The sequence below is a fragment of the Sorex araneus genome, chromosome X, assembly GCF_027595985.1.
Source record: "Sorex araneus isolate mSorAra2 chromosome X, mSorAra2.pri, whole genome shotgun sequence".
In the NCBI taxonomy this organism is placed as follows: Eukaryota; Metazoa; Chordata; class Mammalia; order Eulipotyphla; family Soricidae; genus Sorex; species Sorex araneus.
In genome coordinates, this window is record NC_073313.1 from 276,595,311 (window position 1) to 276,619,762 (window position 24,452).

At 38.1% G+C, this 24,452-nt stretch overlaps 1 protein-coding gene and 1 non-coding gene across 9 annotated transcripts in view; both read right to left on the reverse strand.

Annotated features, from left to right (window-relative positions):
* The window catches only part of DLG2 (discs large MAGUK scaffold protein 2), a 1,649,366-nt gene that overhangs the window by 1,146,644 nt on the left and 478,270 nt on the right, over positions 1-24,452 (reverse strand). The gene's annotated exons all lie outside the window — the stretch shown is intronic.
* LOC129400426 (U6 spliceosomal RNA) lies at positions 22,861-22,967 on the reverse strand. Its single transcript, XR_008627669.1, has one exon. It is a non-coding gene; the product is annotated as a U6 spliceosomal RNA (small nuclear RNA).

Sequence of the window (24,452 nt, forward strand, 5' to 3'; positions counted from 1 at the left end):
GGTTTATTGAGTTACTCCCGTTACAGTGCTCCTATTCCTCTTTGTTTATTTGTAGCTTCTTTCTTAGTGTTCTGTTGACTTGTAAATAATGTTTTTCTCTTCACCTTGAGTCCTTTGCATAGTTTATCCAGAGCAAGTCCTTTTTGTATGGACACAGGAACACAGGAAGACTTAACAAATGTTATGCTTTTGTAACCTGGGAGTCATTTGACTCTACATGATATTTTCCTCCAGGGCATCTGTTCTCTTGACCTAAGCCTCAGCTGCCCTTACTTCCTAGCATCCCCAAAGCAGGATCCCAACGACATGGGATAAGGATCCAGGGCAAGCGGTGAGTTGTGTGCTACCCTGGCATCGAGATGGGCCTGGCCAAAGTGCCTAATGCTTAACTATAAGTTAAGAGCTTGATCATGGACAAATGTTGTCATGATCCAAACAGTGATAACTAGATTTGGACCCTGCTAGGGTGAGGAATGATTAATCTGGCCTGAGTGCTGTGGTCTGAGCCTGTGGCAAGATGTTGCCAGGAGAGCTGCCTTGCAAGCCCCTTGCTATGTCCATACAAAAATAACTAGTATTAAGATGTTAATAAGTTCCTGGACAAAGGAAAAGAAAAAAACCTTAAGAGTGAGGAAGGGCTATGGAATGCACTGTCCTCAGGAAGGGCTTTCTTATGTTGATTTTGCTACCTGGCTGGGTGTAGCCTGGAAGGCAAGGTGGGAAAGAGAAGGAGGAGGAGACAGAGAAGCCAGGGAGAGGCGGCAGTAGATCCAGAGAGAGGCCAGAGCTGGGAGTGCGGAAGATGAGAAAGATGGAAGATTGAATAAACGGTAACTAATCAGCAACCAGATTGGTCCTCGTTCTTCCTTCGCCTGTCCTTGACTACTGGCCGTTCCGATCCAGTCCACACACTGCGGTTCCAGGGCACCGAACGCGGGCGGTGAGACAGAGCCGCCCAGAGAGCCCGAGAGTGGACTCCACCCTCCGCGAGCCTTAGTTTTTTACACAAACCTATATGTATTTCAAAGAAAAATATAACCAAAGTATACCCTTCTCTTCTTTATCCCAATAACCTTTGGGGCTAACAATACAATATTTTCTATTAGATCTTCTATATGCTGTGTGATCTTCACACACATGTTAAGCACATGTGTGTGTCTTCATTTAATTATAACCAACTCTCTAATACGGTTTTTGTTGCTACCCACACTTTACATGTCATGAAATTGAGATTGAATTAGATTTAGATATTTATTCAAAGGGTCTAAAAGTTAGTAGTGGAGGTATGGTAAAAATCAAGTGGGCTTACTCTAGTTCTGTGCTATAAAACTAAAAATGATCGTGGTGGGAAAGATAGTACAGAGGGTAGGGCACTTGTTTTGCATGTGATCAACCCAAGGATTGATCTCCAGAACCCCACATGGTTCCCTAAACTCCACCAGAAGTAATTCCTGAGTACATAGCCAGGAGTAACCCCTGAGTGTATCAGATATGTCCCCCAAAGAAAACAAAATAACAATAACAGAAATAAAACCTAAAAATTATCCTCTACATCCCTGAATCTTCTCAGTGATACAGTGTAGCTGCTGGATGGCTACAAAGTTACTAAACTCCTATTCCTCTTTTTAATATGTGGTAGTCAGAGACACATACAGTGAACCGGAGAGCCATTTGTCCCTATGTGTCCGTGTGTGGGCCTGTCCACTACTGGACACAACTACCTGAGAATACATCCCTCTGGATCACGTCAATACATGCCAAAGGAATTTCAGCAAAGGAACCATGTTCATGTAGGTATATGGGGTATAATGATATGATCTACTGGGATGAATAAGTGAAAACCTTGGAGAAATATTTTCTTCTTCTCTACCTATGAATACTTGTATAGATACTTGATTTCCTCTTTAAGGACTTTGGAAACGAATGTATAGTTTAAAATACCCATGCTATTCCAATGCTTAACCTAGATAGAAATGTTTGCTAACCAATTGTCTGGATTAATCAGTGAATAACTAATGACTAAGCCAATTTAAATGACACAAAAAGGCAATTTCTTCCCAATTGCTGAAAGAGTGAGCAGCCAGCTAGGATAAGATGCAAGAGCTACTCTTCCACATAAACTGACATTAGTAGAATACATGCGATGTCAGTATACATTGCCCATGTCAGGGGAAGTCTTCAGTTAGAGGTTCATAGGAACAAAATGGTGGTCCAGTTCAGAAGAGTACAGTGGAGGGTAATTACGTCATGATACTGTGTTTATTATTAGAAGACTGCCATGCTCCAACACAGCAGGCACAAATAAATTATCTTTATTTTATTTTATTTTGTGGATGGGAATTTTAAGAGCTTTTATTTCTTCTTTTTTACTTTCTGTTATGGAATTCAGATTCCATGTTAATTATTTTTAATTAATTTATTCTTTTATTGAATCACCATGTGGAAAGTTACAAAGCTTTCAGGTTTAAGTCTCACTCATACAAGGCTCGAACACCCGTCCCTTCACCAGTGCACATATTCCACCACCAAGAATCAAAGTATATCTCCCCCTTCTCCACACCTCCCTAGTCCCTCACCCCACCTGTGTAACTGATAAATTTCAATTTACTTTCACTTTACTTTGATTACATTCAATATTTCAACAAAAAACTCACTATTATTGTTTGGAATTTCTCCCCCCTAAAGTCGGACCTGCTGAAAAGGAAGCATTTGATAATTTGTTTTCCATTGCTAAGAATGAAGAGATATGAGGTCGAGTGTCTGCACTAGCGGCCGCACAGTTTTGGGTTTCCGTATTCTAGGAACTAAGTCGAGAGAAATATCTGCCAGAAATTCAATCATTGCAAGCTTGTACCTCTCAGCTACTTTATATTCCACATATGAGTGCAATCTTTCTATGTCTGTCTCTTTCTTTCTGACTCATTTTACTCAACATGCTACTTTCCATGTTGATCCACTTATATGCAAATTTCATGACTTCATGTTTTCTGACAGCTACATAGTATTCCATTGTGGAGATGTACCAGGGTTTCTTTAACCAGTCATCTGTTTTGGGGCACTCTGCTTTTTTCCAGATTGTGGCTACTGTAAACAGTGCTGCAATGAACATAGAAATGCAGATGTAATCTCTTCTATACCTTTTTGCCTCTCCGGGATATATTCCCAGGAGTGGTATTGCTGGGTCAAATGGAAGCTCATTTTCTAATTTTTTGAGAATTGCCCACATTGTTTTCCAAAAGGGCTGAGCCAGTCAGCATTCCCACCAGCAATGAAGGAGAGTCCCTTTCTCCCCACATCCATGCCAACAGCGGGTGCTTTTGTTTTTTGGGATGTGGGTCAGTCTTTGTAGTGTGAGATGATATCTCATTGTTGTTTTGATCTGTATCTCCCTGATGATTAGTGATGTTGAACATTTTCTCATGTGCCTCTCAGCCATTCGGATTTCTTCTTTGGGAAAGTTTCTGTTCATTTCATCACCCCATTTTTTTTTATCGGGTTGGCAGATTTTTTCCTGTGGAGTTCAACCAGTGCACTGTATATCCTTGATATCAACCCTTTATCAGATGGGTATTGGGTGAATATACTTTTACATTCTGTAGATTGTCTTTGAATTTTGGTCACTGTTTCTTTTTGAGGTGCAGAAACTTAGTTTGAGATAGTCCCATTTATTTATCTCTGTTTTTACTTGGTTGGCCAGTGGCGCGTCAGCTTTGAAGATAACTTTGGTTTCAATATCTGGAGGGTTTTGCTGACCTTGTCTTCAATGTACCTTAGGGATTCTGGTCTGATGTTGAGGTCTTTAAACCATTTTGGTCTGACTTTTGTACATGGTGATAGGTGGAGGTCTAAGCCCATTTCTTTGCATGTAGCTGTCCAGTTTTGCCAGCACAATTTGTTAAACATGCTTTCCTTGCTCCACTTCACATTTCTTCCTCCCTTATCAAAGATTAGATGATCATATATTTGGGAGTGTGTGTCAGAGTATTCAACCCTGTTCCATTGGTCTGCAGTTGTGCCTTTGTTCCAGTACCAAGCTGTTTTAATTACTACTGCTTTGTAGTAGAGTTGGAAGTTGGGGAGGTTGATTCCTTCCATTTTCTTTTTCCCAAGAATTGCTTTAGCTATTCGTGGGGGCTTATTGTTCCATATGAATTTCAGGAGTGCTTGCTCCATTTCTTTGAAGAATGTCAAGGGTATCCCTATAAGGATCACATTGAATTTGTACAATGCTTTGGGGAGAATTGCCATTTTGACAATATTAATTCTCCAATCCATGAGCAGGGGATGTCTTTCCATTTCCTTGTGTCCTCTTTTATTTCCTGAAGTAGCATTTTGTAGTTTTCATTATACAAGTCCTTTACCTCCTTTGTTAAGCTGATTCCAAGGTACTTGATTTTCTGAGGCACAATTGTGAGTGGGATTGCTTTTATCATGTCGTTTTCTTCTCTCTCATTATTTGCATATAGTAAAGCCATGGACTTTTGGGTATTGATTTTATAGCCTACAACTTAACTATATGAGTCTATTGTTTCTAGGGATTTCTTAGTAGAGGTTTTAGGGTTCTTTAGGTATAGTATCTTATCATCTACAAATAGTGAGAGCTTTATTTCTTCCTTTACTACCTGAATGCCCTTAATATATTTTTCTTGCCTAATCGCTATTGCAAGTACTTCCAGTACTACATTGAACAAAAGTGGAGAGAGTGGGCATCCTTGTCTCATCCCTGTTCTCAGAGGGAAGGCTCTTAGTTTTCCCCCATTGAGGATGATGCTTGCCATAGGCTTGTGATAAACCGCTTTGACTATATTGAGGAAGGTCCCTTCTATACCCATTTTGGCGAGAGTTTTCATCATAAACAGGTGGTGGATCTTGTCTAATGCTTTACAGGTCCACAGTCATTCACTAACGAGTTCTTCCAAACATTTAAAGAGAACCTATTGCCAGTTCTTCTCAAGCTTTTCCAGGAAATTGAAAAAACAGAAACCCTCCCAAACTGTTTCTATGAGGCTCGTATCGCCCTAATACCAAAAGCAAACAAAGATACCACAAATAAAGAAAACTACAGGCCAATATCCCTGATGAACACAGATGCGAAGATTCTCAACAAAATATTAGCAAATAGAATTCAACAACTTATCAAAAAGATCATACACCACGACCAAGTGGGATTTATCCTGGGGATGCAAGGATGGTTTAACATCCGGAAATCAATCAACAAAGTCCATCATGTCAACAAAAGAAAAGATAAAAATCATATAATCATATCAAAAGAAATTGTCTTTAATAAACATCCTCTGGACCATTTTTGGTAGTCAAAGCAATGATATATTTACTCATGGTTCATAGATTCAGTTCTAAACAAATTTCCAAGTCCCATTTGTAGTTAATTCCATAAGTCTTAATATTTACAGAAATGTTTGCTTTTGTCTACAATCATCAAACATTCACAGTACAGGTTTTTTATCTAAGTCATTCTGCCTGATGCTAGCCAGATCATTGACAAAATTCCCTTTCCAAAATACATATTCACATTGGAATATTTTGACTTTATTTCCAGAAGCAGAAGGTTGTTACTTTTCCTTTTCTAGTGTAAGACTTATTTTCTTCAGAAAATAAATCTTGCAGCATTCTGAATGCTTTGCGAAACACATTTTCAGTAAATATGAAGTAAAAAAAATTTAACCCAGTAATATTTACAAAATAGAGTGTGACTTAATTTTATACGCAAAAAATATAAATTGATGGTTTTTAAGAACAGGATATATTACATTTTGGAACAGAGGCATCAACTATTTTAATATTAATAAACCATTTTCACCTATTATTTTTTTCCATGGATATCAAATGCACTGAAGGATTTTCCAACCAAGCCAACTGCAAATAGTCAGCAATTATTAATTCTTTTTTAAAAGTTTGAAGCCAAATATATCTGGAACCAACAAGACAAGCTTCTAATGAGCCAGAGCAAATAATTATTAAGAGAGTGGGTGCTATAACTCCAGCCAAAAGCAAGGGAGCCAATTTCTTTATTTAGAACATACAGAATTTTGTAGAATAGATGCTCAGTTGGATTAAACTTTTTGAATTTTTGAAGTTAGACTAGTTAAGTCTCAATTCTTTTTTTTCAGCAATAATCAAGGAATCAAGATTTTTATGATGCAACTTGAGCTTAATGGTTTTATCATTTAATATTTGGGGGACCATATACAAGATAATGGGGAAAACAGTTCATCTCTAAAACTGTTGAAAGTAACAAAATATATCATTAGAATATTTGGTAAATGTTAGTTACTTTTTTTTTGGTCATCATTACCATTCTAATCGTCAGTCACAACTAAAACTACTATCAGGATTATCAAACCATGCTTTTCAAGAAGTTGAGTGAGTTTGGAAGCGCAGGATGACAACTACTGTTCTAAATAGAGTGTCTTGTCATTTTTTCCTTAAATTCCAATAGAAATTCCCAAACATACCTCGAAGCTATACACCTATAATTCTCAAGGGATACTAACTTCCTGAAAATATGTTTATAGAATTATGTGAGAGTGTTAATCGTGACCTGGACTTCCTGGAAATCTTGACATGCTGGATGAATTCTACATGATATTAAAACTCAGAATAAAAATTCCCTACTATATCTTTTTAAAGCCTATACATTTTTAAAGAGTAATAAAATTCCATGAGTCCTCATTTACTTTACAAAGAAGATGCTGCTTGATAGAACAATTTTTGATGAGATGAGTTTGTTGACTAGATCAGAACTAATGAGAGATTTTGTAAGAACTTTGTTACAGTCTAATATGGTCAGACACATGAATAGATTGATTCAATTCAGGTAAGACACTTGAACAGCAGAGCAGATCAATGGACAATAGGCATCATTCCATTGCAATGCATGCAAAAAGCAGGATAGAATTAAATACTCAAAATTATCTTTCTGTTATATACATAAATGCCCATCACTGAAGATTGATAACCTTTGGTTTGCACTCTGCCTCCCTTTCATTGTTGGGTACCTCTGAAAGAGGCAAACCATTTTTGTTTATGCTGAGGAGAAGGAAAAGATAGGTAATATTTCTAACTCTTAACTGAAAATAATGTACACCTCAGTTTCATTAAATGCAACCACAGCACTATGGTGACTGGGGGAAAAAAAGTGATCTGAAGCTGGACTGTAATCAGTAAGGATGGAGTAATGATCTCTTGTCTAATTATAATTCTTTGTCTTCCAAGTAGAAGAACATTAAAATCTAAGACTTTTTTTGGAGGGCTGGAGTGATAGCACAGCGGGTAGGGCATTTGCCTTGCATACAGCCAACCCTGGTTTGATTACCAGCATTGCATATAGTCCCCAGAGCACTGCCAGAAATAATCTTGAGTACATGAGGCAGGAATAACCCCTGTGCAATGCCGGATGTGACCCAAAAAGTAAAAAAAAAAAGACTTTTCTATGCTACAATGACTACAAGAAGTTGCTACAGCAAGCAATGCGAGAGTGGAACCTGTGTTTAGAAATCTGACACACATATGTAAGGAAGAAATGAGCCAGGACTATACCAGGTCGTGGGTTGTAACCTATGCAGGTGATCGTTTTAAAGAAAAGTCACTAAGATCAGAAGTGGTAATTACTGTTGAATGAATATGGTTTTGGAGATTAAAGTCATGAAAAAGGAAGTTATTCTTTTAGAAGACTGGCTATAGTTACAATGGACACGAGGTAACAGAATCTTGTTGATGACTGGAAAAAGCGGGAACCTTGAAAGGTCACAGAATCTGAATGCTAGATAGGTTACTGAATATAGCTGTAGGCCAAGACAGACAGGCTGCCACAGCTTTCAAAGAGGTGTTCCTATATCCAATTGCAGTAATTTTCAAGCTGTTCTCTATCTTTTTATCTCTATTTTTTCTATCTTTGGTTTTGGGGCCAAACCAGCAGTGTTTAAGACTTGTCCTGGCTCTGCACTCAGGGGTCTTTCCTGGTGGAGCTGGAATGCCAGGGAATCAGTCAGGTAGGCCGCATGAAAGGCAAGCTGCCTGCTCACTGAACCATCTCTCTGGCTGTCAAATCTGTCTCCGTTTAAAACTTTTCAGTGATCTTTGGCTTCAATATTGTGGAGGGTTTTGCCGACCTTGTCTTCGATGTACCGCAAAAAACACAGGGACCAGAATATAAAGGCAATCTACAGAATGGGAAAGGATATTCACCGAATACCCATCGATAAAGGATTGATATCAAGGGTATACAAAGCACTGGTTGAACTCTACAAGAAAACATCCAACCCCTTCAGAAAATGGGCTGAAGAAATGAACAGAAACTTTTCCAAGAAAGAGATACGAATGGCGAGAAGGTACATGAAAAATTGCTCTATATCACTAATCATCAGGAAGATGCAGATCAAAACAACCATGAGATACCACCTCACACCACAGAGAATGGCACACATCCAAAAGAACAAAAGCAACTGCTGTTGGAGAGGATGTGGAGAGAATGGGACCTTTCTACACTGCTGGTGGGAATGCTGACTGGTCCAGCCCCTTTGGAAAACAATATGGACGATTCTCAAAAAATTAGAAATTGAGCTTCCATTTGATCCAGCAATACCACTTCTGGGAATATATCCTAGAGAAACAAAAAAGTATAGTCGAAATGACATCTGCAGTTACATGTTCATTGCGGCACTGTTTATAATAGCCAGAATCTGGAAAAAACCCGAGTGCCCGAGAACAGATGACTGGTTAAAGAAGCTTTGGTACATCTATACAATGGAATACTATGCAGCTGTTAGAAAAGATGAAGTTATAAACTTTGCATATAAGTGGATTAACATGGAAAGTATCATACTAAGTGAAATGAGCCAGAAAGAGAGGGACAGGCATAGAAAGATTGCACTCATCTGTGGAATATAGAATAATAGACTATAAGACTAACGCCCAAGAATAGTAGTATATAATACCAGGAGGTTGGCTCCATAGCTTGGAAGCTGGCTGGCCTCCCACACTGGGGGAAAGTCATCCCAGATAGAGAAGGGAACACCAAGTAAAATGTGATTGGAGATCCTGCGTGGGGGAGGGAGATGCGTGTTGAAAGTAGACTAGAGACTGAACACATGGCCACCCAGTGCCCCTACTGAAAACCACAACACCCAAAAGGAGAGAGAGAGAACAAATTGGAATGCTCCACCACAGAGGTGGGGGGGATGGGATTGGGGGTTGGGAGGGATACTGGGTTCATTGGTGGTGGAGAATGGACACTGGTGGAGGGATGGGCTCTCGAACATTGCATGAGGGAAAAACAAGCACAAAAAGGTGTGAATATGTAACTGTACCCTCACTGTGACTCACTACAAAAAAGTAAAAAAAAAATTTAAAAAATAAAAATAAATAAATAACAAAATAAAACTGTTCAGTGAGGTTTTTTGGTCTTAAAAATAATTTTCAAATTATTCTGTACCTTTTTTTTCCCTCTCACTATTCTTCGTTCCTACCACCTTGAAATAAATTCATAAACACATATTCATTTACAAATTTACACACATCTGCACACATTTTAAAAATGTAATACAGTTGTGTCACTATATATTGAGAAGCCTGGGCAGTCACTCCCATGAGCCATCTCAGGTGCCACGTAAGCTCATGTATAGCTTTCCTCTAAAGAGATCAACTAGCTGCAAAAGTTTTTTTGAATACCCATTTATGGCTGAGCCAATATCTGCCCAAAACAAGCCCTCGCAGTCACTTGTTCCCACACTCTGAAGTTGCCTCCATGTCTCCGACTGGACTCCATCGTCCCAGACCAAGCTTCACCAAAAAAACTAAGCTTCCCAGAATTCAGGGATGGGGGTCTCTTTGACTGAAGTCTCCATGCTTTCTCAGAGTTGGGATGGGTTACCCCACACACACTTCCGGAAGTCTCAGCAGTCACATCCATAACCCAAAGCTGCTGCCTACTTAATAATTTAACTCCAGTTATACTACCCAATTCAAAATTCTAAGTTTCCTGGAAAGCTTGGATGATACATTTCCAAACTCTACAGCGCTGATAACCCAGGAGTAGCACACCAGATTGGATGGTATGTAACACATAAGCCAACCAATCTCAACAAACAATACATTAGCACAGAAGGCTTAACCTGTAGCAACATCTTTTTCATCCCTCATACAAGGACTTAAGGTATCAAAGGTAAGATACAACAGTTCACACTATTTTTTTCCTGTAGTAATATTCTTTGATCATTCTGTTAACAAATTGTTGTTAATAAGCAATATAAAATTAATTACTGTGGTCCTGTGATGGGGCAGGTTTGAGAGGTGGTTGGGAAAATTGGAGACAATGGTAGAAGGACAGTGAGAGGACTGGTGTTGGGATATTGAATGCATATAAAAAATCATCATAAATCACTTTTTTAAACACAGTGTTTATATAAAATGTAGGGGAATAAAAAATCTACACACATAGGTCTTAACCTATCTCATGCAAATACAAAATACACAAAATGTATTAGCACAGAACTTTTTAAAAGTTTTTAAAGACAGATGAGACATAATTATTATCACAATGAGATCCAAGTATAATATAAAATTTAATGCAGTATATTTTAGATTCCAGAGTTGAAAACTTACTGATGTAAATAGGAATAGGCATCTTATTACATTGTGTTAAATGGTCTTAGTTTTCTTATTTATATAGGTTAAAAATCATATAGCAATCACAAATTGGTTCTTATTGATTTATTTTCTCATCATTCTACCTGCCATTTCCTTTAGGTTTGTTGGAACAAGCAATATAAAGTAAATCTGTTATGTTCTTAAAGGTGGCAGGTTGGGCTTGAGAAGGAACTGGGGACATTGATTGAGGGAAGGTCACTCTGGTGGTGTTGGAATACTAAATCCCTGAAACAACTGATTATGAACAACTTTGTAAATCACGGTGTTTTAGCAAAACTAAATAAAACTAATGTCTACCTACTCAGTATAAGTCTGAACCACCATTTCGCATCTCCTGGATTGTTTCTACCATTGAACTTAACATCACCCTCACATTTATGATTATAGCATATATTCACTGCATAAGAATAGTGACTTGATCTCTTTTTTAGTGATATACATTTAGTTTCTTGAACAGCAGCTACTGGAAGCTCAATAAGTATCTTAGAACAAAATTAATGCAGCTATATTTGACTATATAAAATTTCCAAAGACTCCATATCCACCAAAATACCTAAAGTTAATTCAAGGAATAACTCCTTATATATTAAAAATAACTCCACTTTCACCACCAGACAGATCAGACAGATGGGATATCAGTAAACATGCAAAAACCTTAAATTAGTGCCTAAGATAATTGGGATTAATGAACCCATACAGGGCTCTCCAACCCCAAAATTCTACTATAAACTCTACTCTAGTGCATATGAAATGCTCTCCAGGATGGATCACATACTGGGGGAAAAACTCAAATTTACATACATTTATAAATATAAAAATAATACAAATTTCATTCTCAGACCACAATGTCACAAAACTGGAAATTACTTGCCTTGCATGTGGCCAAACAGCATTCAATCCCAACCTATGGTCCCGTGAGCATTTACAGGAATGACCCTGAGTATAGAACCAGGAGTAAACAGGAACATCATTGGATGTATTCCCATAACAAAGAAACAAACAAACAAAAAATGGAAATCTCCAAAAGAAAAGAAAAATGTCCAATACATGAAAGCTAAACAAATCACTGCTAAATAACTGCTGGCTAAAAGAGAAAATCAAGTGAAAAAAAAAATGTTCCTTGAACCTACCAAGAATGAAGTTACAAGCTATCAGAATCCATCGGATACAGCAAAAGCTGTACTGGGGGGATTCATGGGTATGCAGGTCTACGTTAAGAAAAAAGCTGGGGAAGCCCAAATCACCAACCTGATTTTCACACATGTGAAAAATCTAGAGGAAGGACAAAAATTAACTTAGAAAGTAGAAGGAAGAGCAGGTAAGCCCCACATAAGTGCTGTAAGATAAAAAACAAAATATTCCAGAGTCAGGAAAATACAGTGAAATAATATAAATTAAGGCATGAGGGTTTGACTTATATGACTTCACTATATGACTGTTCTCTATACTTTGGCAAGTACTTAAACACATTCCTAGTAGCTTATCTGGTAAAATTAACATACAAAGGATTTCAAATGTGCTATTTATATTAAATAACAGATGGAAAACTGTTTAACACAAGATTTTCACATAAAAGATGTTCAATTAATACAATATCCTTTTCTTTTTCTTCCCATAGGAAAGATACCAATTGCTATAGGACTTCAGAGGAATTATATTTATTTTTTAAGCATATGAAGTTTGAGGCATTTAAGATATTAGATGACTTCCCCGAAGTAACACAGCACATTTGTATGAGTTTGAATTGTTTCTGATCTCTTGCAAATCCTAGATTATTATTTTCAGAACTGTACCCCCTGGATCTATTGACCCAAAGTTGGGACTGTACCTGAACTCTTCTGTATCTGGCATCTATCTGACTGTACAATTAGAAAGGGATTTTAAAAAGCAAAAGGGACTGAGAACTTAGAAGCCCAAAATCATTAATCTCTCCTGAGCTTACTGCTATCTTTAATGGAGACTCCTGAGAAAATCTCTGAAATTTTATTTCAAGCAAAATTATAATCCTATTTGCCCTCTGTAAGGCTCACATAAAACTAATTAAGATTCTTATGTGATGAGTTTAGGAAGTTAGAATTAATATAAAATGTTTATTATTTTGCATAATCACATATGTTAACCTTCATGAAATTAACTAATCATTTCTTATCAGTGACATTCAAATGCTATCACTTGTTCACTGAAAGTCAATTTTTGTAATTTCATTATGAATTCACATTATCTTGATCTGACATTGGTTACAAGGTTGAAGATTATTAAAGGTGTCCACATATTGAACTACAGCTCCTAAACAACAATAAAAAGTATTATACATAAGGGGACAAATTAAAGTCATTCATAAATAAATGACTTAATAAAATAAATTACTTACTACAACCATTTGTAGGTGACATCATGTGATGCTTAGAAAATCTTAAAAAATATGCCATAAAAAGACATAACAATAATAAATTTGTGTAGAAAAGTGGTAGGGTACAAAATCAATACACAGAAATCCATGAGACTTCTGTATGCAAACAATGATATATAATAGAGAGAAACAAACAAAATCCTATACAATTGTGATACAAAAGTAAAGTAATTTGGGATTAGTTTACCAAATTAGTTGAAAAACATACACAAAAAAAAACTATTGTCATCATCATCACTGTACTGTCACTGTTATCCCGTTCCTGATCAATTTGCTGGAGTGGGCACCAGTAATATCTTCATTGTGAGACTTGTTGTTACTGTTTTTGGCATATCAAAATCATCACAGGTAGCTTGCCAGGCTCCGCCGTGCAGGAGAGATAATCTCGGTATCTTGCTGGGCTCTCCGAGAGGGGCGAAAGAATCGAACCTGGGTCGGTCGTGTGCAAGGCAAACGCCCTACCCACTGTGCTATCCCTCCAGTCATCATCATGATTATAAAAATAAAGAAAATGTAAGGCTTTTCTTTATCCAATGTGAAACTGCACCATAAAGTTATAGTAATGAAGACTGTGCTGTCCTAGAATAAAGGCAGACTCTTAGACCAAGTGAATAGAATGCAATGTCCAGAGACAGACCATTGGCTATTTGGGCAGCCAATCTTAGACAAAGGAGCTAGGTGTGTGCAGTGGCAAAGGCTCTTCAACAAATGGTCCTGGGAAACTGGTAAGTCACATGTGAAAAAATGTAAACAATTACTTGGATCTTTATTTCACACCATACACAAAAGTTAATCAAAATGTTTTAAAGATCTCAATAATAGACCTGATTTTTATAAATTATGCTGAGGAAACCACAAACATAACTTTTCATGGCAGTAACTAGAGGCATCTTTAATGAATAAATGCCATTGGCCAAGAAAATAGAATCAAAAGTAAAAAAATAATACTATACTAAATGTAAAAAAACTACTCTGTACTGTAAAATAAACAATGACTAATTAAAAAAAAACAAAATAAAACAAAAAATAAACACGCTACAGATAGGAAGAAAATATTTGCTCATTATTCAGCTAACAGAGGGTTAATATTTGAGATACATAAAACACTTGCAAAACTAACATCAACAAAAACATCAAAAAAAAAAAGAAGTAGGAATAAGAGCCATATGGAAAACATAGATGGCTAATAGTTACATCACTTATCACGGAAATACAGATAAAGCATCAATGAAATACCTTACAACAGTGAAACTGAAACACATAAAAAATAGAAATAACTTAGAAATAATTTGTGGTGGCATAGATCGAAGTAAAAGGAACCCTTATCAACTTTTCCATAGAAACTCTTGGCTCCAATTCAATGGAAAATAGTATGGAGATTTCTCAAAAAATTAAGAACTGAACTTACATCCCAGCAATTCTACTTGGCATTTACCCAAAGGGTCATAAAACACTATTATGAAAGATTTTTGCATTCCTATGTTTATTTCAGAACCATTTCCAATATTCAATATCTGGAAACAACCCAGGTGCCCAAGAGGATATGCGGATAAAGAAATTATGCATATACACACAATGGAATACAACTAATTTATAGTATATCATGTAATTGGCCCCTCGTGGATGGAACTGGAGATCATCATGCTGTGTAAAGTTAGTCAGAAAGGAGCTGACAAATACCATACAATTTGTCCCATTTGTTGGACATAAAAAAATTTTAGTAAGGTAATAACAAATATCAGAATCTGAGAACTGGTGTGTAGAACAGAGTTTAATAAGAGGATGGGATAGGACTTTGGGAAATTGGTGGAGAAATGTGACAGTCTGGTGGTGGGGTGGTTTTGGAACACTATGCATGAACCTGATCATAGTAAATGTTGAAAGTTATGCCTAAACATTTTGTAGCTCTTTATTATTGTTATTCATTATGATATCATTGGTGATCTTTTTAAGGAGAAAAACCTGATGGGCTGGAGCGATAGCACAGCAGGTAGGGCATTTGCCTTGCACACAGTTGACCTGGATTCGATTCCTCCGTCCCTCTCAGGAGAGCCTGGCAAGGTACCGAGAGCATTCCGCCCACACGGCAGAGCCTGGCAAGCTACCCGTGGCGTATTCAATATGCCCAAAACAGTAACAAGTCTCACAATGGAGATGTTACTGGTACCTGCTTGAGCAAATCAACGAACAATGGGACAACAGGGCTACAGGGCTACAGTGTTATATTGGCGATATAAACATTTTCTAGATTACATTCATCCATTTTCTCAAAGCTCCTCCACTCCATACCCTTCTTCCATCTTCTTCTCCCATGCACCACTATGCATATGTTTCATTTACTAAGTTTTTTTGACATTTAGATGTTTTAATAAGAGCATAAACAATCTGTGTGGAACAATGTCGAACCATTGGCATTAGATTACACATCATAAGAAAAGTAGTGTGGGTGGGACCCAGCCTGCTCCTCGGCCCTGAGCACCCCAGCCTTCCCTCCCCTCCAGACATCCAGCCGAGAGGCTGGCACGCCAACCCCAAGCACCGCAGATATTCTCCTCAGGGTCATGTCCAAGAGTAACATCCTAGCTATTCGTAAACAGTAGGACAATAAAACAGAAGACTTCACATAAGGATTGAAGGAACATCTGAGTGGGAGGTGTTGTTCTAGAAGTGGGAAATAAAAAGGCAACCACCATTGACTGAGCCCATCCACAATCCTTTTTCACAACAAGAGTAACACAGATACTGATCTTCAAGGTCCCTCTTCCATACCACCACAACAACATGAAGAAACAGCGCAAATCCCCACCGCAAGCAGAGGACGATGAAAAGAGTCCAGAAACCTCAATTGGCATTTCCTACAAACTTGAGCTCTCTGATAAAGAATTCAGAGTTGAAATCTTCAAGATGTTCAATGAACTCAATGCAAAGATTGACAACTTAAAGGAGGACCTGACGGAAACAATACAACAGGCAGCCGACAAAATACAGGAAGAAATGAGAGCAGAAATAAAATACCTAAAAAAGAAATGAAGGATTCGCAAGATGAAATAAAAACTCTCTGGCTGCCCTCAACAATAGAATGACTTCAGCAGAAGACAGAATCAGTATGCTTGAAGATAAGCTGCAAGAAGCCTACAGGCAACAACAAACATTGGGAAGAGACCTCAAAATAGCTCTAGGGCGAATCAGAGTCCTAGGGGATGATTTCAAGAGGAACAACATTAGAATCATTGGAGTACCAAAAGGACAGGAAACAAACCCCAAAGAAAAAGCCACAGTCAAACAAATCATTGCTGAAAAGTTCCCAGAGCTGGACAATGCAGGCATCCAGATTCAAGGCGCCCAAAGGGTACCAGCTAAAAGAGATCCTGACAGAAAAACCCCAAGGCATATCACAGTTACAATGATAGATGTCATGAATAGAGACACAATACTACAAGCAGCAAGGTCGAAGAAGGAAATTGCATAAAAAGGAGCAATACTTAGATTCACAGCAGATCTATCAGAGGAAACCCTCCAAGCCTGAAGGCAATGGTGGGATATACTGAAAAAACTCAATGAAATGAACGCTTCACCAAGAATACTTTATCCGGCTAAACTCTCATTCAAACTTGAAGGAATGATACACTATTTTGGGAATAAACACAGCTCAGGAACTTCATAGACTCAAAACCAAACCTAAAATAAGCACTAAAGGGGCTATTGTAAGACAAGAAGAACCCCTATAAGCACAACAAACCCTTACACAAAGATGGCGCAAAATTCCATAACAATAATCTCCCTTGATGTCAATGGTCTAAATTAACCAATTAAAAGACACAGACTGGCAAAATGGATTCAAAGACTGAACCCAACATTCTGCTGCTTGCAAGAAACACATCTTTTTTTTTTTTTTGCTTTTTTTGGGTCACACCTGGCGATGCACAGGGGTTACTCCTGGCTCTGCACTCAGGAATTACCCCTGGCCGTGCTCAGGGGACCATATGGGATGCTGGGATTTGAACCCGGGTCGGCCGCGTGCAAGGCAAACGCCCTACCCGCTGTGCTATCTCTCCAGCCCATCAAGAAACACATCTGAATAGCCAGACCAAACACAGACTCAAAGTCAGAGGATGGAAAACAATCCTGCAAGCAAACAACTCCCTCAAGAAAGCTGGGGTGGCTTTACTAGTATCGGACAACATAGACTTCAGGTTGAAAAAGATTAGAAGGGATAGTGAAGGCCACATTTTATTAATCACAGGATATGTATATCAGGAAGAAATCACACTCCTAAACGTCTACGCACCCAGTGAGGGACCAGCTAAATACTTACAACAGCTGCTAAAAGACCTTAAGAAGGACATTGTGAGAAACACAATAGTAGTTGGAGACTTCAACACCACCCTATCACCTCTGGACAGATCAAGAAGATTAAAACTCACCAAGGAAATACTGGCTTTGAAGGAAGAAATAGAAGAGAGAGGGCTAATAGATCTGTACAGGGCTTTATATCCCCCCAAAATGGAATAAACATTCTTTTCCAGTGCACATGAAACATTTTCCAGAATAGACCATACGCTGGGGCACACAGCATACCTCAACAGAATCAACAAGATAGACATTGTACCAGCTATCTTTTCAGACCATGATACACTGAAGATAGAAGTTAATCATGGACAGATGCAGAAAACCAAATCAAACACCTGGAAATTAAATAGCTTGATGTTGAACAATAAGTGGGTCAGGAAGGAAATCAAGGAAGAAATCAAAAGGTACCTGGAAACAAATGAGAATGAAGACACGAGCTACCAGAACCTGTGGGATGCAGCTAAAGCTGTATTAAGGGGAAACTTTATAGCTCTGCAAGCATATCTCAGGAAGGAAGAAAGGGCCCACATAAATAACGTGAGATCACAGCTCAAGACCTTAGAAAAGGACCAACAAAAGAAGCGCAAACCAGGCAGAAGGAAAGAGATAATAAAAATTAGAGCATAAATTAATGACATTGAAACCCAAAAGACAATCTGAAAGATCAATGAAACCAAGAGCTGGTTCTTCAAGAAAATAAACAAGATTGATAAAGCACTAGCAAAACTCACAAAATATAGAGTGAGAACCCTTATAAGCCAACTCAGAAATGAAAAGGGGGACATCACAACAGAAACCAAAGAAATTCAAAAGATCATCAGAGATTACTTTGAAAATCTGTATGTCACAAAACAAGAGAACCTAGAAGAAATGGATAAATTTCTCGACTCCTATAATCTACCAAGGCTGAACCAAGAAGACTGGAGTACCTGAATAGTGCAATTAATATCAAGGAAATTGAAACGGTAATCAAAAGTCTTCCAAAAACAAACGCCCAGGTCAGACTGATTCACTAGCGAGTTCTTCCAAACATTTAAAGAGAACCTATTGCCAGTTCTTCTCAAGCTTTTCCAGGAAATTGAAGAAACAGAAACCCTCCCAAACAGTTTTATGAGGCTCATATCTCCCAAATACCAAAAGCAAACAAAGAAACCACAAAAAAGAAAACTAGAGGCCAATATCCCTGATGAACACAGATGCATAGATTCTCAAAAAAATATTAGCAAATAGAATTCAACAACTCATCAAAAAGATCATACACCACGACCAAGTGGGATTCATTCCGGGGATGCAAGGATGGTTTAACATCCGAAAAGCAATTAACATAATCTATCATATCAACAAAAAGATAAAAATCATATAATCATATCAATAGATGCAGAGAAAGCATATGACAAGATCCAGCACCCTTTTATGATGAAAACTCTTGCCAAAATGGGTATAGAAGGGACCTTCTTCAATATAGTCAAAGCCATTTATCACAAGCCTATAGCAAGCATCATCCTCAATGGGGAAAAAATAAGAGCCTTCCCTCTGAGAACAGGGATGAGACAAGGATGCCCACTCTCTCCACTTTTGTTCAATGTAGTACTGGAAGTACTTGCAATAGCGATTAGGCAAGAAAAATATATTAAGGGCATTCAGGAAGGAAAGGAAGAAATAAAGCTCTCGCTATTTGCAGATGATAAGATACTATAACTAGAGAACCCTAAAACCTCTACTAAGAAACCCCTAGAAACAATAGACTCGTATAGTTAAGTTGTAGGCTACAAAATCAATACCCAAAAGTCCATGGCTTTCGTATATGCAAATAATGAGAGAGAAGAAAACGACATGATAAAAGCAATCCCACTCACAATTGTGCCTCAGAAAAACAAGTACCTCGAATCAGCTTAACAAAGGAGGTAAAGGATTTGTATAATGAAAACTACAAAACGCTGCTTCAGGAAATGAAAGAGGACACGAGGAAATGGAAAGACATCCCCTGCTCATGGATTGGAGAATTAATATTGTCAAAATGGCAATTCTCCCCAAAGCATTGTACAAATTCAATGCGATCCCTATAGGGATACCATTGACATTCTTCAAAGAAATGGAGCAAGCACTCCTGAAATTCAAATGGAACAATAAGCCCCCACGAATAGCTAAAGCAATTCTTGGGAAAAAGAAAATGGGAGGAATCAACCTCCCCAACTTCCAACTCTACTACAAAGCAGTAGTAATTAAAACAGCATGGTACTGGAACAAAGGCAGAACTGCAGACCAATGGAACAGGGTTGAATACTCTGACACACACCCCCAAATATATGATCATCTAATCTTTGATAAGGGAGGAAGAAATGTGAAGTGGAGCAAGGAAAGCATGTTTAACAAATTGTGCTGGCAAAACTGGACAGCTACATGCAAAGAAATGGGTTTAGACCTCCACCTATCACCATGTACAAAAGTCAGACCAAAATGGTTTAAAGACCTCAACATCAGACCAGAATCCCTAAGGTACATTGAAGACAAGGTCGGCAAAACCCTCCAGATATTGAAACCAAAGTTATCTTCGAAGCTGACGCGCCACTGGCCAAGCAAGTGAAAACAGAGATAAATAAATGGGACTATCTCAAACTAAGAAGCTTCTGCACCTCAAAAGAAACAGTGACCAAAATTCAGAGACAATCTACAGAATTGAAAAGGATATTGACCCAATACCCATCCGATAAAGGGTTTATATCAAGGATATGCAATGCACTGGTTGAACTCCACAAAAAGAAAACTGCCAACCCGATCGAAAAATGGGGTGATGAAATGAACAGAAACTTTCCCAAAGAAGAAATCCGAATGGCTGAGAGGCACATGAGAAAATGTTCAACATCACTAATCATCAGGGAGATGCAGATCAAAGGAACAATGAGATATCTCAGACCACAGAGACTGGCTCACATCCCAAAAAACAAAAGCAACGGGTGTTGGCGTGGATGTGGGGAGAAAGGGACTCTCCTTCATTGCTGGTGGGAATGCTGACTGATTCAGCCCTTTTGGAAAACAATATGGACGATTCTCAAAAAAATTAGAAATTGAGCTTCCATTTGACCCTGCAATACCACTCCTGGGAATATATCCCGGAGAGGCAAAAAGGTATAGTAGAGATGACATCTGCATCTCTATGTTCATTGCAGCACTGTTTACAATAGCCACAATCTGGAAAAAAACAGAGTGCCCAAAATCAGATGACTGACTGGTTAAAGAAACCCTGGTACATCTCCACAATGGAATACTATGTAGCTGTCAGAAAACATGAAGTCATGAAATTTGCATGTAAGTGGATCAACATGGAAAGTAGCATGCTGAATGAGATGAGTCAGAAAGAAAGAGACACACATAGAAAGATTGCACTCATATGTGGAATATAAAGTAGCTGAGAGGTACAAGCTTGCAATGATGCAATTTTTGGCAGATATTTTTCTGGACTTTGTTACTAAAATACTAAAATACAGAAATCCAAAATCGTGTGGCTGCGGGGGCCACACGCATGTGCGGCCTCTCCGCAGCTGCACAAGCGTGAATCCAGACCCAGCAAAACCTCTTTCGGCGTGGGCAACTCCTCGCAGAATGTCTCCAGCCTGAGAACTAAGCCTCGGCCCCGTGCCCGCCCAGGAGGGAAAAGGTAATTCTCTCTCTCTCGCCTCTTTCTCTCCGGGGATGAAGGGCGCGGTGGCCGCCATATTAAGACGACCACAGATTGGGTTTTCAAGCCTGCAATTATCTAATATCTGGAAGAAATCTCCCTGGAATTCTTGTTAAAGTACAGAAATTCAAAACCGCGCGGCCGCACTAGCGGCCGCACGACCTTATTTGTCTTCACAGTAGGTCTGAATCTAGTGGGGTACTCCTAACAACAATAGTGAGGTTTGTGTTGAAATATTGAATGTAACCAAAGTAAACAGAATGTAAAATGAAACTTATCAGTTACAAGGTAGGGGGTGGGGGGGCGGGATGGGAGGTGTACTGTGTGGGTTTTTTTTTTTTTTTTTGGTGGTGGTATATGGGCACTGGTGAAGGAATGGTTGTTTCAGCATTGTATAACTGAGACCTAAGCCCGAAACCATTGTAATCTTCCACACGGTGATTTAATAAAATAAAATAAAATAAAATAAATAAATAAATAAATAAATCGTGTGGCTGCTAGTGTGGACACTCGACCTCATATCTCTTCATTCTCAGCAATGGAAAACAAATTGCCAAATGCTTCCTTTTCAGCAGGTCTGTCTTTATGGAGGAGAAACTCCAAACAATAATAGTGAGTTTTATGTTGAAATATTGAATGTAATCAAAGTAAAGTGAAAGTAAAGTGAAAGTTACCAGTTACACAGGTGGGGTGGGGGTCTTGAAAGGTTGGGGAATGGGGGGAGGTATACTGTGTCTTGGTGGTGGAATATGTGCACTGGTGTAGGGATGGGGGGTTGAGCATTGTATAACTGAGACTTAAACCTGAAAGCTTTGTAACTTTCCACATGGTGATTCAATAAAAGAGTAAATTAATAAAAAATAAAAGAAAAATAAATTTTCAGCAACATCTATAATTAATGAAATCAACTTTGGAAAAACTGAGTGCAATAAAGTTGGAGATTAAAAAAAAAGAAAAGTAGTGTGGGTGGGGTAGGGAATGAAGATCATATCAGAGGTGACATAAGGACTGTGGTGGAGCTCATGAACACTGAGTACCAGTACACCAGTAGAGCACTAAATTTGAGAGTCAGTACTATAAGTTAAATACTACTATAACTATATAAATCAATTTAATTATTTTTAAATATAATAAAATGAAGACCACCGTGGACTTTTGATTAGAGGGGAAATGATCACATTAAAAAACCTCAGAGCTGTATTTTTTTTTTTTTTTTTGCTTTTTGGGTCACACCCAGCGATGCACAGAGGTTACTCCTGGTTCTACACTCAGGAATTACTCCTGGCGATGCTCAGGGGATCATATGGGATGCTGGTATTCGAACTCAGGTTGGCCGCATGCAAGGCAAAAGCCCTACCCGCTGTGCTATCACTTCACCCCCATTATTTTTTTTTTCAAAATCATTAAAATGTCATTTTAGGGGGCTGGAGCGATAGCACAGCAGGTAGGGCATTTGACTTGTACGCGGCCAACCCGGGTTCTAATCCCAGCATCACATATGGTCTCCTGAGCACTTCCAGGTGTAATTCCTGAGTGAAAAGCCAGGAGTAACCCCTGTGCATCACCGGGTGTGACCCAAAAAGCAAAAAAATAAAAGATAAAGTAATTTTAATTTAGAAAAAAAAGCCATATCTGCTGATACAATGCTAGAATTAAAATTAATTAGATGACAGCAACAATAGTAAATCAATAAATCTAGAAAATTGATGTGAGCATTGTCATATCTGATAACAGGGTTGTTAAATCCTTTTCTTTTTTTTTAATTATTCAATACTTCATGAATTTGCGTGTCATCCTTGCACAGGGGCCATGCTAATCTTCTCTGTATCGTTCCAATTTTAGTATATGTGCTGCTGAAGCAAGCACACGTTTACTAATTTCTAAACTACCCAAATGACTGATTCCAGAAACTACAGTCTGATATTGTGACATGCATCCTGTCTCTGCCTCAGAAACTGTGAGATGATGAGTAACATTAATCATTCATATGTTCATTCATTTAAAAACTTACAGATTATCTACCATATGCCAATTACTTTTTGTCACTATTTCTAGGGACATAGAGATGAATAGTATAGATAACGCCTCTGGTCTCAGGATGGAATTTGGGTAGAAAAGACAAAATAAATGAAAAAGTAAATCAGACTCTGAAAAAGGAAATAGATATGGTCATGTGTTAGACTGATAAAGAGAAAAATATTACAAAGATACAGAGATTATTACAAACATTATTACAAAGTGGTTAAAAATTAGTCATTGGGTCAGGGAGACAGTTCAATGTTTTGGAGCACATGTATTACAGGTGTTGATTATGCATGTCATGATCCACCACTTCATTCAGAAGCATGAAGGATGCTTCACCAGAAATACCCTTGGCCCTGAGTATCACCATTGGGTGCCCCCCAATATCTCTTTATGAAGCTTTTTTTTAATTAGAGATCTGAGTAGGAGAGCGACAGACCAAATAATGAAGAAACAATACTATGCTCTAAGACTAGTTCACTCTAGATTGAAAAACTGAAATATGTAAATGACAGCTTTCACTGGGCATGCCATAGCCTCCAGTTACAAGATGTTTCAGTTAGGGCGATTGGTGGCAAGGGAAGAACAAAATGGAAATTAAACTTTGATTAATTAATAAAAAAGTGGGGTTTTGTCGGAAAATGGGGTAGCTTTTAAAACTTGAAAACTATTTTCAGTTATAAAAAATGGCAATAATTTTTCTGAGTATAAGATTGATAGGTGGAATTTTATAACTTATTTTATGAACACTTTAAGCCTGCATATTATCTACAATATTGTCAGGAGGATAATTCAAATTGACTCACCTAAGAACATTTTGTCTAATACTAGGTAAAAGGCACCTGCCTTTATATCCCAAAGCATGAGTGAAGTAATCTTTTTCCATATGGATTGGCTACAATTAATTAAAAACAGTGTGATGATCTTTCTTTGCACATATTCTGGTAAGCATCAGCATGAAAGGTACATTGGGAATGGAAGATACAGTAAAAACACTTTAAAGCTAGTGAGTCCCAACACAGTCTAGTACAAACGTTGAGAAAACTTCTCATGCTGACAATTTATCAAAATGTATACTTAAATATGACCTTCTACCATTCAAAGCCCCTTATTCTCTAATTCAGTTTATATTATAAATATAAAATAAGATCACAAATATGGTCTTTAAAAGTACCAAAATAATGTTTGTTTACAGGCTGGAGCGATAGCATAGCAGGTAAAGCATTTGCCTTGCACTCAGCCGACAAGAGTTTGTTTCCCCTGCCCCTCTTGGAGAGCCCAGTAAGCTACTAAGAGTATCTCCCTTGCATGGCAAAGACTGGCAAGATA